Source organism: Schistocerca piceifrons, chromosome 6 (assembly GCF_021461385.2).
Source record: "Schistocerca piceifrons isolate TAMUIC-IGC-003096 chromosome 6, iqSchPice1.1, whole genome shotgun sequence".
NCBI lineage: Eukaryota > Metazoa > Arthropoda > Insecta > Orthoptera > Acrididae > Schistocerca > Schistocerca piceifrons.
In genome coordinates this window covers 205,463,316-205,481,226 of record NC_060143.1, presented here as the reverse complement: position 1 = coordinate 205,481,226, position 17,911 = coordinate 205,463,316, and the positions used below count along the sequence as shown (strand labels likewise).

The 17,911-nt window shown below is 42.1% G+C and overlaps 2 protein-coding genes across 3 annotated transcripts in view; one reads left to right on the top strand and one right to left on the bottom strand.

Annotated features, from left to right (window-relative positions):
* Positions 1 to 14,308, bottom strand: part of LOC124802863 — a 232,542-nt gene extending 218,234 nt beyond the window's left edge. The window contains exon 1 of one of the 2 annotated variants that reach the window (XM_047263901.1): positions 14,010 to 14,308. The gene's annotated coding sequence lies outside the window, so the exon portion shown is untranslated. Of the gene's footprint in view, positions 1 to 13,930 lie in introns of both variants that reach the window. The other variant, XM_047263900.1, reaches the window with a different exon arrangement.
* The window catches only part of LOC124803238 (fibroblast growth factor receptor substrate 3), a 60,604-nt gene continuing 56,996 nt past the window's right edge, over positions 14,304 to 17,911 (top strand). The window contains 1 exon segment of the mRNA XM_047264419.1: positions 14,304 to 14,444. The gene's annotated coding sequence lies outside the window, so the exon portion shown is untranslated.

Genomic DNA, 17,911 nt, shown 5'->3' with positions numbered 1-17,911 from the left:
GGTCATTCCCACATAGAACGCTTCACAGTGTAGGCAGGTCAGTTGGTAAATCACGTGGGTGCTTTCACACGTGGCTCTGCCTTTGATCGTGTACACCTTCCGGGTTACAGGACTGGAATAGGTGGTGGTGGGAGGGTGCATGGGACAGGTTTTACACCGGGGGCGGTTACAGGGGTAGGAGCCACAGGGTAGGGAAGGTGGTTTGGTTTCATCCCTATGAAATCCCCAAACCACCTTCCCTACCCTCTGGCTCCTACCCCTGTAACCGCCCCCGGTGTAAAACCTGTCCCATGCACCCTCCCACCACCACCTATTCCAGTCCTGTAACCCGGAAGGTGTACACGATCAAAGGCAGAGCCACGTGTGAAAGCACCCACGAGATTTACCAACTGACCTGCCTACACTGTGAAGCGTTCTATGTGGGAATGACCAGCAACAAACTGTCCATTCGCATGAATGGACACAGGCAGACAGTGTTTGTTGGTAATGAGGATCACCCTGTGGCTAAACATGCCTTGGTGCACGGCCAGCACATCTTGGCACAGTGTTACACTGTCCGGGTTATCTGGATACTTCCCACTAACACCAACCTGTCAGAACTCCGGAGATGGGAACTTGCCCTTCAGCATATCCTTTCTTCTCGCTATCCGCCAGGCCTCAATCTCCGCTAATTTCTAATTTCAATTTGCCACCGCTCATACCTCACCTGTCTTTCAACTTCATCTTTGCCTCTGTACATCCGCCCCGACTGACATCTCTGCCCAAACTCTTTGCCTTTACAAATGTCTGCTTGTGTCTGTGTATGTGTGGATGGATATGTGTGTGTGTGCGAGTGTATACCTGTCCTTTTTTCCCCCTAAGGTAAGTCTTTCCTCTCCCGGGATTGGAATGACTCCTTACCCTCTCCCTTAAAACCCATATCCTTTTGTCTTTCCTTCTCCTTCCCTCTTTCCTGACGAGGCAACCATTGGTTGCGAAAGCTAGAATTTTGTGTGTATGTTTGTGTTTGTTTGTGTGTCTGTCGACCTGCCAGCGCTTTTGTTTGGTAAGTTTCATCATCTTTCTTTTTAGATATATTTTTCCCACGTGGAATGTTTCCCTCTATTATATTCATATATATATATATATATATATATATATATATATAATGGAAGGAAACATTCCACGTGGGAAAAATTATATATAAAAACAAAGATGAGGTGACTTACCGAACAAAAGCGCTGGCAGGTCGATAGACACACAAACAAACACAAACATACACACAAAATTCAAGCTTTCGCAACAAACTGTTGCCTCATCAGGAAAGAGGGAAGGAGAGGGGAAGACGAAAGGAAGTGGGTTTTAAGGGAGAGGGTAAGGAGTCATTCCAATCCCGGGAGCGGAAAGACTTACCTTAGGGGGAAAAAAGGACAGGTATACACTCGCACACACGCACATATCCATCCACACATACAGACACAAGCAGACATATTTAAAGACAAAGAGTTTGGGCAGAGATGTCAGTCGAGATAGAAGTGTAGAGGCAAAGAAGTTGTTGATAGACAGGTGAGGTATGAGTGGCGGCAACTTGAAATTAGCGGAGATTGAGGCCTGGCGGATGACGAGAAGAGAGGATATACTGAAGGGCAAGTTCCCATCTCCGGAGTTCGGATAGGTTGGTGTTGGTGGGAAGTATCCAGATAACCCGGACGGTGTAACACTGTGCCAAGATGTGCTGGCTGTGCACCAAGGCATGTTTAGCCACAGGGTGATCCTCATTACCAACAAACACTGTCTGCCTGTGTCCATTCATGCGAATGGACAGTTTGTTGCTGGTCATTCCCACATAGAATGCATCACAGTGTAGGCAGGTCAGTTGGTAAATCACGTGGGTGCTTTCACACGTGGCTCTGCCTCTGATCGTGTACACCTTCCGGGTTACAGGACTGGAGTAGGTGGTGGTGGGAGGGTGCATGGGACAGGTTTTGCATCGGGGGCGGTTACAAGGATAGGAGCCAGAGGGTAGGGAAGGTGGTTTGGGGATTTCGTAGGGATGAACTAACAGGTTACGAAGGTTAGGTGGATGGCGGAAAGACACTCTTGGCGGAGTGGGGAGGATTTCATGAAGGATGGATCTCATTTCAGGGCAGGATTTGAGGAAGTCGTATCCCTGCTGGAGAGCCACATTCAGAGTCTGGTCCAGTCCTGGAAAGTATCCTGTCACAAGTGGGGCACTTTTGTGGTTCTTCTGTGGGGGATTCTGGGTTTGAGGGGACGAGGAAGTGGCTCTGGTTATTTGCTTTTGTACCAGGTCGGGAGGGTAGTTGCGGGATGTGAAAGCTGTTTTCAGGTTGTTGGTGTAATGATTCAGGGATTCCGGACTGGAGCAGATTCGTTTGCCACGAAGACCTAGGCTGTAGGGAAGGGACCGTTTGATGTGGAATGGGTGGCAGCTGTCATAATGGAGGTACTGTTGCTTGTTGGTGGGTTTGATGTGGACGGACGTGTGAAGTTGGCCATTGGACAGGTGGAGGTCAACGTCAAGGAAAGTAGCATGGGATTTGGAGTAGGACCAGGTGAAACTGATGGAACCAAAGGAGTTAAGGTTTGAGAGGAAATTCTGGAGTTCTTCTTCACTGTGAGTCCAGATCATGAAGATGTCATCAATAAATCTGTACCAAACTTTGGGTTGGCAGACTTGGGTAACCAAGAAGGCTTCCTCTAAGCGACCCATGAATAGGTTGGCGTACGAGGGGGCCATCCTGGTGCCCATGGCTGTTCCCTTTAATTGTTGGTATGTCTGGCCCTCAAAAGTGAAGAAGTTGTGGGTCAGGATGAAGCTGGCTAAGGTGATGAGGAAAGAGGTTTTAGGTAGGGTGGCAGGTGATCGGCGTGAAAGGAAATGCTCCATCGCAGCGAGGCCCTGGACGTGCGGAATATTTGTGTATAAGGACGTGGCATCAATGGTTACAAGGATGGTTTCCGGGGGTAACAGATTGGGTAAGGATTCCAGGCGTTCAAGGAAGTGGTTGGTGTCCTTGATGAAGGATGGGAGACTGCATGTAATGGGTTGAAGGTGTTGATCTACGTAGGCAGAGATACGCTCTGTGGGGGCTTGGTAACCAGCTACAATGGGGCGGCCGGGATGATTGGGTTTGTGGATTTCTTCCTAAAATCCACAAACCCAATCATCCCGGCCGCCCCATTGTAGCTGGTTACCAAGCCCCCACAGAGCGTATCTCTGCCTACGTAGATCAACACCTTCAACCCATTACATGCAGTCTCCCATCCTTCATCAAGGACACCAACCACTTCCTTGAACGCCTGGAATCCTTACCCAATCTGTTACCCCCGGAAACCATCCTTGTAACCATTGATGCCACGTCCTTATACACAAATATTCCGCACGTCCAGGGCCTCGCTGCGATGGAGCATTTCCTTTCACGCCGATCACCTGCCACCCTACCTAAAACCTCTTTCCTCATCACCTTAGCCAGCTTCATCCTGACCCACAACTTCTTCACTTTTGAGGGCCAGACATACCAACAATTAAAGGGAACAGCCATGGGCACCAGGATGGCCCCCTCGTACGCCAACCTATTCATGGGTCGCTTAGAGGAAGCCTTCTTGGTTACCCAAGTCTGCCAACCCAAAGTTTGGTACAGATTTATTGATGACATCTTCATGATCTGGACTCACAGTGAAGAAGAACTCCAGAATTTCCTCTCAAACCTTAACTCCTTTGGTTCCATCAGTTTCACCTGGTCCTACTCCAAATCCCATGCTACTTTCCTTGACGTTGACCTCCACCTGTCCAATGGCCAACTTCACACGTCCGTCCACATCAAACCCACCAACAAGCAACAGTACCTCCATTATGACAGCTGCCACCCATTCCACATCAAACGGTCCCTTCCCTACAGCCTAGGTCTTCGTGGCAAACGAATCTGCTCCAGTCCGGAATCCCTGAATCATTACACCAACAACCTGAAAACAGCTTTCACATCCCGCAACTACCCTCCCGACCTGGTACAAAAGCAAATAACCAGAGCCACTTCCTCGTCCCCTCAAACCCAGAATCCCCCACAGAAGAACCACAAAAGTGCCCCACTTGTGACAGGATACTTTCCAGGACTGGACCAGACTCTGAATGTGGCTCTCCAGCAGGGATACGACTTCCTCAAATCCTGCCCTGAAATGAGATCCATCCTTCATGAAATCCTCCCCACTCCGCCAAGAGTGTCTTTCCGCCATCCACCTAATCTTCGTAACCTGTTAGTTCATCCCTACGAAATCCCCAAACCACCTTCCCTACCCTCTGGCTCCTATCCTTGTAACCGCCCCCGATGCAAAACCTGTCCCATGCACCCTCCCACCACCACCTACTCCAGTCCTGTAACCCGGAAGGTGTACACGATCAGAGGCAGAGCCACGTGTGAAAGCACCCACGTGATTTACCAACTGACCTGCCTACACTGTGATGCATTCTATGTGGGAATGACCAGCAACAAACTGTCCATTCGCATGAATGGACACAGGCAGACAGTGTTTGTTGGTAATGAGGATCACCCTGTGGCTAAACATGCCTTGGTGCACAGCCAGCACATCTTGGCACAGTGTTACACCGTCCGGGTTATCTGGATACTTCCCACCAACACCAACCTATCCGAACTCCGGAGATGGGAACTTGCCCTTCAGTATATCCTCTCTTCTCGTCATCCGCCAGGCCTCAATCTCCGCTAATTTCAAGTTGCCGCCACTCATACCTCACCTGTCTTTCAACAACTTCTTTGCCTCTACACTTCTATCTCGACTGACATCTCTGCCCAAACTCTTTGTCTTTAAATATGTCTGCTTGTGTCTGTATGTGTGGATGGATATGTGCGTGTGTGCGAGTGTATACCTGTCCTTTTTTCCCCCTAAGGTAAGTCTTTCCGCTCCCGGGATTGGAATGACTCCTTACCCTCTCCCTTAAAACCCACTTCCTTTCGTCTTCCCCTCTCCTTCCCTCTTTCCTGATGAGGCAACAGTTTGTTGCGAAAGCTTGAATTTTGTGTGTATGTTTGTGTTTGTTTGTGTGTCTATCGACCTGCCAGCGCTTTTGTTCGGTAAGTCACCTCATCTTTGTTTTTATATATATATATATATATATATATATATATATATATATATATATATATATATATATATATATATCAAAGATGATGTGACTTACCAAATGAAAGTGCTGGCACGTCGATAGACACACAAACAAACACAAACATACACACAAAATTCTAGCTTTCGCAACCAACGGTTGCTTCGTCAGGAAAGAGGGAAGGAGAGGGAAAGACGAAAGGATGTGGGTTTTAAGGGAGAGGGTAAGGAGTCATTCCAATCCCGGGAGCGGAAAGACTTACCTTAGGGGGAAAAAGAGGACGGGTATACACTCGCACACATACACATATCCATCCACACATACAGAGACACAAGCAGACATATTCAAAGGCAAAGAGTTTACATATATCTTTCTGCTTGTTTTAGATGTCCTCTGTACTTTGGTAATCACTGTTGCCACAACTACATCATGGTCATTGATATCTGTTACAATGTGGACATCCTCAAAGAGATCAGGTCAATTTGTTGCCATGAGATATTTCCATCATGAGTGAGGTTCGTAACTACCTGTTCTATGTAGTTTTCAGGGAAAGCATTTAATGAAGTTTCACAAGGTGTCATATCATGCCCACAACTAACAAAAATGTAAATTTTCCTAATTAATTGTTGGATGATTAAAGTATCCACCGATGACTATAGTACAATTGGGGAACTTACGTACAAGTGAACTGAGGTTTCTCTATTTTTGGATACGTTAGGAGATGAGTCTGATTGGTGATAGAAGGATCCAATCATCATTTTATGCCCATCCCTGATACTGAGTCTTGCCCAAACAATCTCATGAGTTGCTTCAATTTCTACCTCAGTGGATTTGAGTTACTTGTCTACTGCAACAAAACACCACGTTCATTTCCCATTTGGCTATCGTTTTGATATACACTTAAATTTTGCCCAAAAATCTCACTGCCATCAATTTCAGGTTTCAACAAGCTTTCTGTACCTAGTATTATGTGAGCTTCACTGCTTTTCATGAGTTCTTCAAACTCTGACACTTTGTTGTGAATGCTTCAGCAGTTTACCATCAGGATTTCCATACTCTCACCTGTGAGGGGCATATGGCTAAAAAAAAAGTCCTTAGTTATAAGAGATCCCTTCAAGGAGCAATGAAAGAACTTCTGGCAGCAATACTGAGAGCAAAAAATTATTTCGTGTTTTGCATACTTGGATAAACAGTTGGGATAAGATAAGAAAGTTCTATAATAATTACATAAAGAACATAAAAGGAAATACTGATAAATATTATGATGATGATGATAATGATGATAAAAACAATAAAAATAATACTAATAATCTCTGTCAAGCAGGGACGCAGAACCAGTTACACTGGCAAAGAAGGGAGAAGACTCTTTCATTCCAGCCACAAAACTGCAATTCACAATTCTCTTTGGGAAGAATGGTGTATAAATCAGACACTAAACAGGAGCAGAGTACAGTGTAAACACTTAGGAAAGGAGCTTCACCATGCAAAGTAAGGAAACAAGAAAACTTTGAACCTACAGCAAAGAGAATGTATGTAGGATTGACAATACGTGTGTGGATCTGAAAAAAAGAACGAGACAGAAATTGTACCCCACCTATGGCAGGGTCGGCAAAGGAAGATCTCTGGCAGCTGCAGTGAGATTGGTGCAGCTGCTTTGGGTACCAATACTATGTGATCAAAAGTATCCGGACACCCCCAAAAACATAAATTTTTCATATCAGGTGCATTGTGCTGCCACCTACTGCCAGGCACTCCATATCAGAGACCTCAGTTGTCATCAGACATCATGAGAGAGCAGAATGGGGCAATCCGCAGAACTCATGGACTTCCAACATGGTCAGGGGATTGGGTGTCACTTGGGTCACATGTCTGTACATGAGATTTCCACACTTCTAAACATCCCTAGGTCCATTGTTTCCAATGTGATAGTGAAGTGGAAACATGAAGGGACACACACAGCACAAAAGCATACAGGCTGACCTCGTCTGTTGACTGACAGAGACTGCCAACAGCAGTTGAAAAGGGTCGTAATGTATAATACGCTACGATGGCGATTTACTACTTCTGCTGCCATCAACGACGACAAAGCTCGAGAGTGTCTCTGATAAAATGTGGAAAAAACACCACAAAAAGACATCTATTCAGACCATCACACAGGAATTCCAGACTGCATCAGGATCCACTTCAAGTAATATGACAGTTAGGCAGGAGGTGAGAAAATTTGGATTTCATGGTCGAGCGGCTGCTCTTAAGCCACACATCATGCTGGTAAATGCCACACTTGGTGTAAGGAGTGTAAACATTGGACGATTGAACAGTGGAGAAAATGTTGTGCGGAGCGACGAATTTATGGTACACAATGTGGCTATCCAATGGCAGGGTATGGGTATGGCAAATTCCTTGTGAACCTCATCTGCCAGCATGTGTAGTGCCAACAGTAAAATTCGGAGACGGTGGTGTTATGGGATGGTCGTGTTTTCCATGGAGGGGGCTTGCACTCCTTGTTGGTTTGCGTGGCACTATCACAGCACAGGACTACATTGATGTTTAAAGCACCTTCTTGCTTCCAACTGCTGTAGAGCAATTCGGGGATGGCGATTCCACCTTTCAACACGATCGAGCACCTGTTCATAATGCACAGCCCGTAGCAGAATGGTTACATGACAACAACGTACCTGTAATGGACTGGCCTGCACAGAGTCCAAACCTGAATCCCACAGAACACCTATGGGATGTTTTGGAATGCAGACTTCGCGCCAAACCTCTCCGACAGACATCAATACCTCTCCTCAGTGCAGCACTTCATGAAGAATGGGCTGCCATCCCCCAAAAAACATTCCTGCACCTGATTGAACATATGCCTGCGAGAGTGGAAGCTGTCACAAAGGCTAATTGTGGGCCAACACCATACTGAATTCCAGCATCACCACGAACTTTTAAGTCATTTTCAGCCAGGTGTCCGGATACTTTTGATCACATAGTGTACGTCTACCAACCACGTAACGTGATTCTGTATAGGGCCTGCACCTACAGCAATGTCTTAGTGCTGCTGCAGTTCTATAAATGTTTATTATTTTCACCTCCAGTTATTTGCACTTTACAGCTGAAAGCTGACAATCATGCTGCTAGCTGTCGCTGATTTTCTTTCGCTGACTCTACTATAGTAGCAATGTTTTAGGTTTGCTTAGAAGGCAGGTTTCGGTTGACTTGTGGGTCTATCATTTGTGGTTGTCAAGTAACAGCAATACCAGTACACATATATATATCTACAGAACATACAACAAATTACATTTACTTAAGGACATAAATGCCAACTCATTGACCATTCTTAGTACATAGTAGACACATTACACCAGAAGTGGGGAGGGGCAACTAAAGAGCATCATTCTGGAGCTTTAAAAGGATTTGACAGAGTCTGTAACAGTCTGGCATAGCAGAAGATTGCGATACCATGTGTCAGCTTTGACCCATCCAATCACCAAGATGGAAGACACTCCTGTTTCAAGCTTGTACAATATGGTGACCATGCCATCATTCATTACACAAGTGAACAGGGTACTACGGAAGAATATGATTCCGCCCATCTGCTTTGAACCATGATATCAATATGGCAGAAACAGCTATTTGAAGTGAATACAAAATGGCAACAATGACAGCACCACACATACATGCCAACAAACACAAACAAAAAATAAAAATGATACTATAATGTCTCACTCCAAAAGCACAATTAAAGTGATGAGATAACTGTGGAAAAGTGGGGGTTTAGGATGGGAACAAGCTAAATATAGAACAATAAAACACACCACACCACCCCAAAACAAATAATATCCAAAACAAGAATTTAAATTACAACATCCTGCTACAACAACAAAACCGCAGGAATCGGACACTTCTCTTGACCTTCATACCTAAACTGCACCTACCGATATAAAAAAACCAATATCTACAACACCGAAAAGTGTAATCAAACATTTCCCTTGAGCTATATAGCTCAACTGCAGCTATCAACACCAAAAAGCCAACACCTACAACTCCAAAACGCAAAATCGGACATTGCTCTTGACCTATACAGCTCAACTCCAGCTAACAATACCAAAGCACCAACACCTACAACTCCGAAAAGTGTAACCAAAAGCCCAACAACTCAATAACCCAAACTTCCCATATTCACTATATCAATTAAGACACAACTGATCTACCATAATATACAACAGACAAAAACATCACATTTACTGTAAAAAAAAAAAAAAAAAAAAGAAACAAAAATTACTTTCCAACAAAAGCCTCTGGCAATACCATCAGGTTGACCACCACACGCACAGATGCATGCATGCGCACGCGCGTACATGCGTGTACACACACACACACACACCCACACACACACACACACACACACACACACACACACACACACACACACTTGGCCTACATCCTCTCCACAGCACAAAAAAACACGTGAAAAATACAAAAATTCTCAGGGCACTCCTCCACCAACAATACTCATCTCAGTGAGACTGCATGTTGGAAGAGCACCTCTTCCCCCTCCCCATAACTGATTTAATTGCACTCCAAAACCCCTCTGGCCTGGTAGTGCAAACCCCAGTGTCATATTCCTTAAACTCAATACTGTGGTTAAGATTGTAGCCCATCTTCCCCAAACTCCTGTAAGACAAATATGCATCAGAAATTACAGTACTACCCTCCTGAATATATTCCTCAATCAGACACACAGTTCCCTCTTACTACAACCCTGCAAAACTCTAAAAAAATAATCACCATACACACCCCCTGAAATAATGGACCCCCCCCCACCCACTCACCAATCCAACAACTGCCCCTCCCATACTTCCTCATACCAAACTGTGATTCATCAATTTCAACAACAGCCCCGGCCCACCCAACTTCACCCAATACTTCATGTATTCCGAACAAACCTCTCAACAAAATGAAAACTAATCCAAGACAGTTCTCTCACTCGCATCAGTCTCAAGCACACAAAAACTTACTGAGGGCCAATAGCAAAAATAATAAGTAACCAAGACAATCTGCCTCATGGCCAACCTAGATTTATCGAACCAGGTACCACATCTTGTCAACTGCCAGATACTGTTGTGCTGACAATGCCACATATAAGTGTCCCTGGTCCGAGCTGACGGAACTCTCATCAACCTCATGTTGTCACTACGAATGTGAAACCTAACATACTCAGCATCAAGACCAAATATCTGCAGAAACTTTATGACGAACATTGTATCACCACCCAATGCAGAATGTAATGATACACTCACGAACTTCACTGTCATATCCACACCTAACAAAAAGGCAATAAAAATTATACTTCTTTCTGTACAACAAACCCCAAACTAATCAGACGTAACAAAGACACAAAACACGTAAACAAAAAAAACTTAATAACTCACTGAAAACATTTCCACAACTCATGTTACCGCACCAACTACCTAAACTCAAAACCATATTAACACGATGACAATCAAAATTCAAATGAACAACATGTGGCATTCTATCCAGAGGGATTCCTGGTTTGGGAACTCTTAAACTGGTCATTCAACAGATTGTAATGACATGTTATTTTTGCTATTGCTAGATTTGTATGTTGACTGACTTTGTTTGGTAAGTATGTTTTTAAGATTTTATTTTTTGGGTCAACTGAAGCTACTCATACCAGATGTCAGCTTTGTCCAGTATGTTAATGTTGGTGTTGAGTGGGACATCGTACATGTACAAACAAAAAGAAAACAGAACATAGCAATATTTGTTTCTCATCATTATTAGTTATTGTACTGTAGGTTGTGGTGACAGATTGGTCTGTAACATAGCCCAAGGTCTATGTTAGCATGGAAAATGACAGGCTTTGTGTTGGTGAAGTCAACAAATGTGAATAAGAAATCTTAGACGCCATGACAAACTGATCCATAGCACAGCCACACACAACAGGTCATCCTATGTGATTACCAAGTGCTGTACCTCCAAAATCACAATCTCTGTCTTTGTGGACCAATAACTTAAACCTCTTACTTGGAACATAACTCTAACATAAAAGACACTAACCATTTCCTCTACCGACTCTTCAGAGTTCCTGTAACTTTACCAAGTGGTTCCCTAATCATCACAGTCATTCCCTCTAAAATAACATCCCCAATGTCCGTGGCCTTCCCACCATTCAACATTACCTTTCCCTACACCCAACTGACTCCTTCCTATATCCTTACCCCCAATTACTTCTCCTTTGAAGATATCACCAATAAACAAATTTTCTATACAACTACAGGCAGCCATATGGCACCATCCTGCTCATGGGCCACATACAAAATTCTTCCTAGCCACCCGGAATCCCAAACCCCTCACCTGGCTTAGATTCACTGCTAGCATCTTCATGATTTGGGCTGAGAGTTAGCAGAACCTATTCACAATACCTCAGACCCTAAACACCTCCACCATTTGCTTCATCTGGTCATTCTCAGATCACATCACTTTCTCAATAATGAACTGTGTTTTAGAGAAGTCTCCAGCAGGACCTCTAACCACATCAAACCCACCAACCAACTTCAACTTCAACAGCTGCTATCCATTCCAAACCAAGCATGTAGCCCAAACACCCACAGCCAGTGCATCTGCAGTAACGAACAGCCCCTCTTCAAATATGCCAATGGCCGAATTGAGACCTTCACAGGCTGAAATTACTCTCCCCACCTTATCCAGAAACAGATCTCACCACCTGGCCTTCCTAGTCACCTACTGTGTTCCACATACCCACTGACCAGTCATAAGAGAGTACCTTCCTTGTGACTCAGTACCACTCCAGACTGGAGTAGCTGAATCATTTTCTCCACCAGGGTTTATACTATCCCTGCTCGAGCCCTCAAATGAGAGATATCCTCCCCGCCCACCCCACAGGGGTGTTTGCTCCCCACTCAACCTGCACAATATCCTTGACCATCCCTGTTTCATAGCTTCCAAGATAGAGAAGAGACTGTTTTTAATCACATGGCAAAAATGGAGGAGCGTCCAGGGGCTCCCCCCGAGAAATTTTAAAAATTAGAAAGCCTCATTTAGGACTTCAAACATTATATTTCAGACACTTTGCAATCCTAAATAAAGAAGATTTCCTAGGAATCAAAACTACCATAAATAAAGAAATTAGGTCAAGTGGAAAATGCTAAAAATTAGTTTAGCACATGTCAAGGATGATTTTGAAACACTTCGGTAATTTTCCAATACAAATGCCTTGAACATTGTGACATAACTTGGTTTGAAAGTAGTAGTAAGCTAAAGCAAGCAGAATGAAAAATTTTCATCATAACTCAGCATAACCCATCTTAGTCAGCCGTAGTGGCAAAAGTCATTTGCAGACAGGTTTACTATGTACTCAGGAAGGAAATCTATAAAAATTTTAGAGCATATGATTATAAAAATGTAAATAGTATCCGTTATGATTTTTCTTTAAAACATAGAATTGTAAATTGTCTATTTCCATAATTTTTTAGTAATTTCCCGTAACTCCATAATTAAGGTGATAACTCAGTGACAGTTATGGACAAACCATAATAGGCCTAGTTGGCATTTCTGTCATTCAACCCCTGCTCCCAGCCCCTTGCCCCATGGCTCATATCCATAGACTTGATCCATACACCCTCCCCACTACCACCTATTCCAAGCCTGTAACAGGAATATTCGATACCAACATACGGAGGGCCAGCTGGGAAAGCAGCTATGTGGTGTAGCAGCTTAGCTGCAACCGCTGTGCGGCATTCTATGTACGCATGATCACTATCAAGCTGTCTGTCCACATGAAAGTCCAAACTGTGGCCAAGGGACAGCTGGATCACCCAGTTGCCAAGCATGCCACACAACGTGGTGTGTTTTACTTTAACAACTTCACGTGAGAATGCCTCTACAACACATCCTCGGAAATGCCCTGGCCACAGCTTTTGCTAGTACTTGTCCCCAAACTATCCCCGGAGTACACCTTCATTGTCCTTTCCCCCTCTCTGGGTCTCTTCTCTCCTATAACCCCCTCCCTTTCCTCCCCCTCAATGCCTGCTTCCACATCCTTTCTGTGCCCACGAGTATACCTGCCTTTCTCCTTCTTTCTCCCTTCCACATCCCCTCTGCACAGCCTCCCATTGGTACTCATTATGTCTAACCACAAAAGTAATAAGCCCACCTTATCAAGTTTCTATCTGAAAGGGGACCCCAAACTATGATCTCCATAACTGTAATGAAAATTTGCTTGGAAATATGAAATAGTTACAGATAAATGACATAGCTGTAAACAAATAATTTTTTCCCTCCTCCTTTCTAAACATCGCAGATCACTGTATGTACATCATGCTGCACACACAAATAAGTAACGTCCTGCCAGAGAAAAGACTTACTAACAGGATCCAAAAGATTCACTAATACTTACCTTGTTCTCAACGTTTCTGAATAAAGTGTAATGTTCTACTTAAATAAACTTGTTGTTTGGGTTGATGGAAGCATGAAATATAGCCATTCTCAAAAAAGGGGATTAATAAATAAAAGTACACTAATGTATCAATACATATTTACAACTAGAAGTATGAATGCGTGTGTTTATATATCTACAACCAAAAACACGAACGATTTCGGCAGAATGACTGGACATTATGGTCATATGTAAATATTAATAAAAAGACTCGGGAGACATCATGTAAACCACTGACCAAAACAAACAAATTATCACTGTTTCATGAGAGAACTGGACATAGTTTATTGGACTTTCGTCTACGTTTCACTTAATAAAATTTTCATGTACACATTGTTACTTACTGAAACAAGAAACCGCTTACGAAAGCAACTCCCAAAACACTGAGAGCAAAGTAATTGCGTATTTTATATAGAGGTGTACTTCTCGTTCTTCTTGGTTTTTGCAGTTCACTAACCATTTCCTTCGGCTTACAGTGAATATTGCAAATTTTAAACGCACTATTATTTAAGGTTCTCCGATGAAACTTCAGATATCGTTACAGATGTCACGTAAAACACTCAATTCTTCTTTACTATATAATAAGACGATAGTGTTTTTACAAATTTATTGTCCACTTCTTTCAAAATCTCTTGTTTGAACCACGGCTGCCCTCCCACTACATTCGCACAGGCCTGCGTCAACATCTAGTAACAAAAGACACTCGAATGAGTTCCATCAGTTTGGATACCATCTTTGTTGTGTTTGTTTTCTATACAAAGTTGTGGATCATGTTTGTACGCAGTGTTTCACGAATTTTATCATTTTTGCCCGAACGAAGCACCTAGTCAAGAAAATGTTGTCGACATGTACGATTTGGTAATTACAATTTATATTTATCTGGATAATTAAGAGTTGGTTTATTGCGTTAGATTGTCTGGTACAGTAATTAATTATGAAAAGTAGCTTTGTACTGCGACGTAGCTTCAAATGCAGTATATCTTGAACATTATTTATAAACTCAGGCGCAAATCGGCTAAGCTAAGTACAAGTTCTTATTGCTAGACAGCGCTTCTCCCGATAATAATATTTGCTGACATATAAGCTTAAACCTCACGAGTAGCAGGCTCATGTCATTTATAGATATTCGAAAACAGCCTTACCAATGAGTACTTATAAATTTAAGATAGCGCTGGAATCTTTTAACTCTGCATTGCAGATTTTTTCCTGAAATCTGACACATTAATTCATAACCCTAACACACGTAGAACAGGTTTGCAGCAGCAGGCAGAAAATTAATAGCGGTTTACAATAACAGGCATACGACGACTTCTGGGTTATCCAAATTTCTCCATGTTAACGTAAAGGGAGTGTTTTCTTTTCTATATGAAACAGCCAGTTGCGACATATTTGTAATGAGACATAGAGAACCACGAAGCAACATACCATAAGAATTCGTGTGTCTAGGACACCGTGGCGAAAACCTGACATTGTTGTATTACCTAGAAACCTATTTAACGTCCAAGTAATGTTTGTTATTGATGAATATTGTTAAACTGTAAACTTGTATATTTATTGAGATGATGTCATCGCATTTTCACTTGCTCTGTTATTGACTCTTCCCAACATATGTAGGATGGCTTACAAATGACCAAACGTAATAAAAATTTTGCTGTGTACTGATACCAGCAGTGACATATAGTGTCAAGTTACGTCATTGTCATTAACTTCTAATGGCTTTGGCCTGTTCTTGCAACTGCCTTTATATTTTTTTCCCGCCCTCTTCATTTCTCATTAATTTTGACACTTTACTATCTCCAGTATATCCACTGCAATTTCCTATCGTAGCCTCCTCTTTCATGCCTCCTATATTTTTTCCATCCAATGTATTTGTTAATAACTTATTGTGTGTCAAGTTGAATTACCTTTTTTTCAGCAGTTCCAGAGAGATTACAATACTCATTAATTTCTTCAAAACTTTTTCATTGGGCTAGTTTTTTTTTTGCCCCCTAGAGTGATAGTGCTCCCTCCCCCTGAAATCGTGATGTTTATGACAGACCCATCTCTTGTGTAGACTGAGGTCTTGGTTAGATGGGAAGATAATAATTTGGTTGACAGTTGGCAAAAACAATGAATGTGACTGTTAAATAAAGGTCGTGGTAACACATTAATCTGTAGGGTAACTTGTCTGTGTTCACACCATATAAATGCACTTTCGATTACAAAAAACTAAAACAGCAAGGTAAATTTATAAAACCTATATTACATAACTTACAGATATCTCTTGAATGTTTTGGTATGTAGGCTACATATGTTGTACATAAACCACAAAATATGCAAGATGGATCCACTATGTAACTTTACCGATATTCTTTGTCTTGGATTACTTCTCATTAGCCTTCACTAAAGCCATATTCCCATTATTACCAAGCCCATTTTGCTTGTCATCTACAGTGTCCAGCTTGCACAGTCATACAGAACAATCAAGATGATAATCTCAACAAATAATTTTTTTCTTTTCCAATCTGAACATTTTACTTGTCCTTGCTTCATTGAAGTCACTTTTTGCTGTTGCTAATCTTTTTAAAATTTCCATGTGACATCTGCTGTTGTCTGCTAAATTACAAGATTTATCAACTTTTACTATTTTATTTACTTACCTTTAATTCTCATGTATCCTCATCTTTCATTTGCTTCCTATCACAATGTTGTTTGTCTGGTGTTTCTTCCCCTGTTACTTTTAAGTTCAAACTTTTTCAGAATTGTTGCAAATTAGCTGTTTATGTAATAGCATCTTGCAAATCTTATACAATGAGTGGGAATTCTATTCACCTTAACTTTGGATAATTTTGCAGGTTAATTGAAGCCTTCAATGCTGTTTCATCAACTGCCAATTAAACTGCTCCCTTTCAGCTAACAGTAACCTAGACCTCGGACTATGTTACTGACCAGTATGTCATCTTAACTAAGATTGCATATTCACATTTGTTAGCTTTGCCAACTCATAGCTAAACTGTCACCTGTCCGTCTGGTCTAGACTTAGGGCTATGCAACAGACACATCTGTCACCACAGCCTACATTCAAAAAACTAATATAGATGCAAAGAAAATATTGTCGGTGTTCTGTGCTCTTTGTGTTTGTACACATGTATGTCACTCACATCACGGAAATACGGAAGCGTCCGATCCCACCCGTCTGCTTTGACCCATGACGTCACAAATATGGCGGAAACAAAAACAAACACACACACTTTCCACAAGAAGCCTAATGACACTAACGGGACAAGCGCGGGAAATGGGATGTTTTGGGTGGGGGGCAAACTAAATATAAACAAATTTAGACGCCTTGCGTAGCTACAACGTGTAAGTGAAGACAGCCATGCATGAATACCCACCCACCTCCCCAGGGGTCGTAACCCCTGCAACCCATAGAAGATAAAGATGCTTCAGTAGCTGATTAGTGTTTTTTGTCTTTAAAAAAAAAAAAACCCTCACGGGATAGAACGAACAGATCAGAAAGATAAATATAATAAACTAAAACAGAAATTCGAGGAAACAGATAATTAAAATAAGTAATAAGTGTTTTTAAATTTAAAAAAAAATCTCACGAGATAGAATGAACAGATCAGAAATGTAAATAAAATAAGATAAAACGGAACTGGAGACAGCCACACTCAAACCAAACTCCGCGCCGTCATGACGTCACACACGACAACACCCTTACGTCACGGGTCAAAGCCAACGCATTGGATCGGACGCTTCTGTCGACCCCACATCACCATTTCAAAATGGGTCATATCCAATGTCCAGAAACAGTGCATTCAGTCAATCTCATTTTGCTTTAAAGATTATTATATAGCTTTTTTGATGAAAAGGTAAAACATATGTATAGTGCTAAATAACCAATAAAATGAGAAGTGCTAAAAAAAATTGTATGACCTTCTTATAGGCTACTCATTTTTAAATGCCTGCATCAGTCTGTTTCACATGAATGTCATAGTTTATAAAATATTTTAATTGTACCTTTGTTAGTCTTTGTGTGCAGTGAATGGAATTAAGTAACTGTGAAGCCCTTTTGTTTAAAAAGAAAGAAGTGCATAAATAAGGCTTTAAGAAGCAGTGAATCTAACACAACTATCTTATTTCCATTCTTTTTGCATTGACTGGAAAACATTACTTCAAAGATAGATTATGAGCTGTCTTCTTTGTAAAAAGATTTAACACCAAATTCCTGATTATCTGGATGTGGGTTATCCAGTTTGCGGATTATCTGTGGATATTGGTGACCCTTGGAAGGAAAAACAACCTGAAATATTTTGTTATAATTAGCACCGATATTTTTGTTT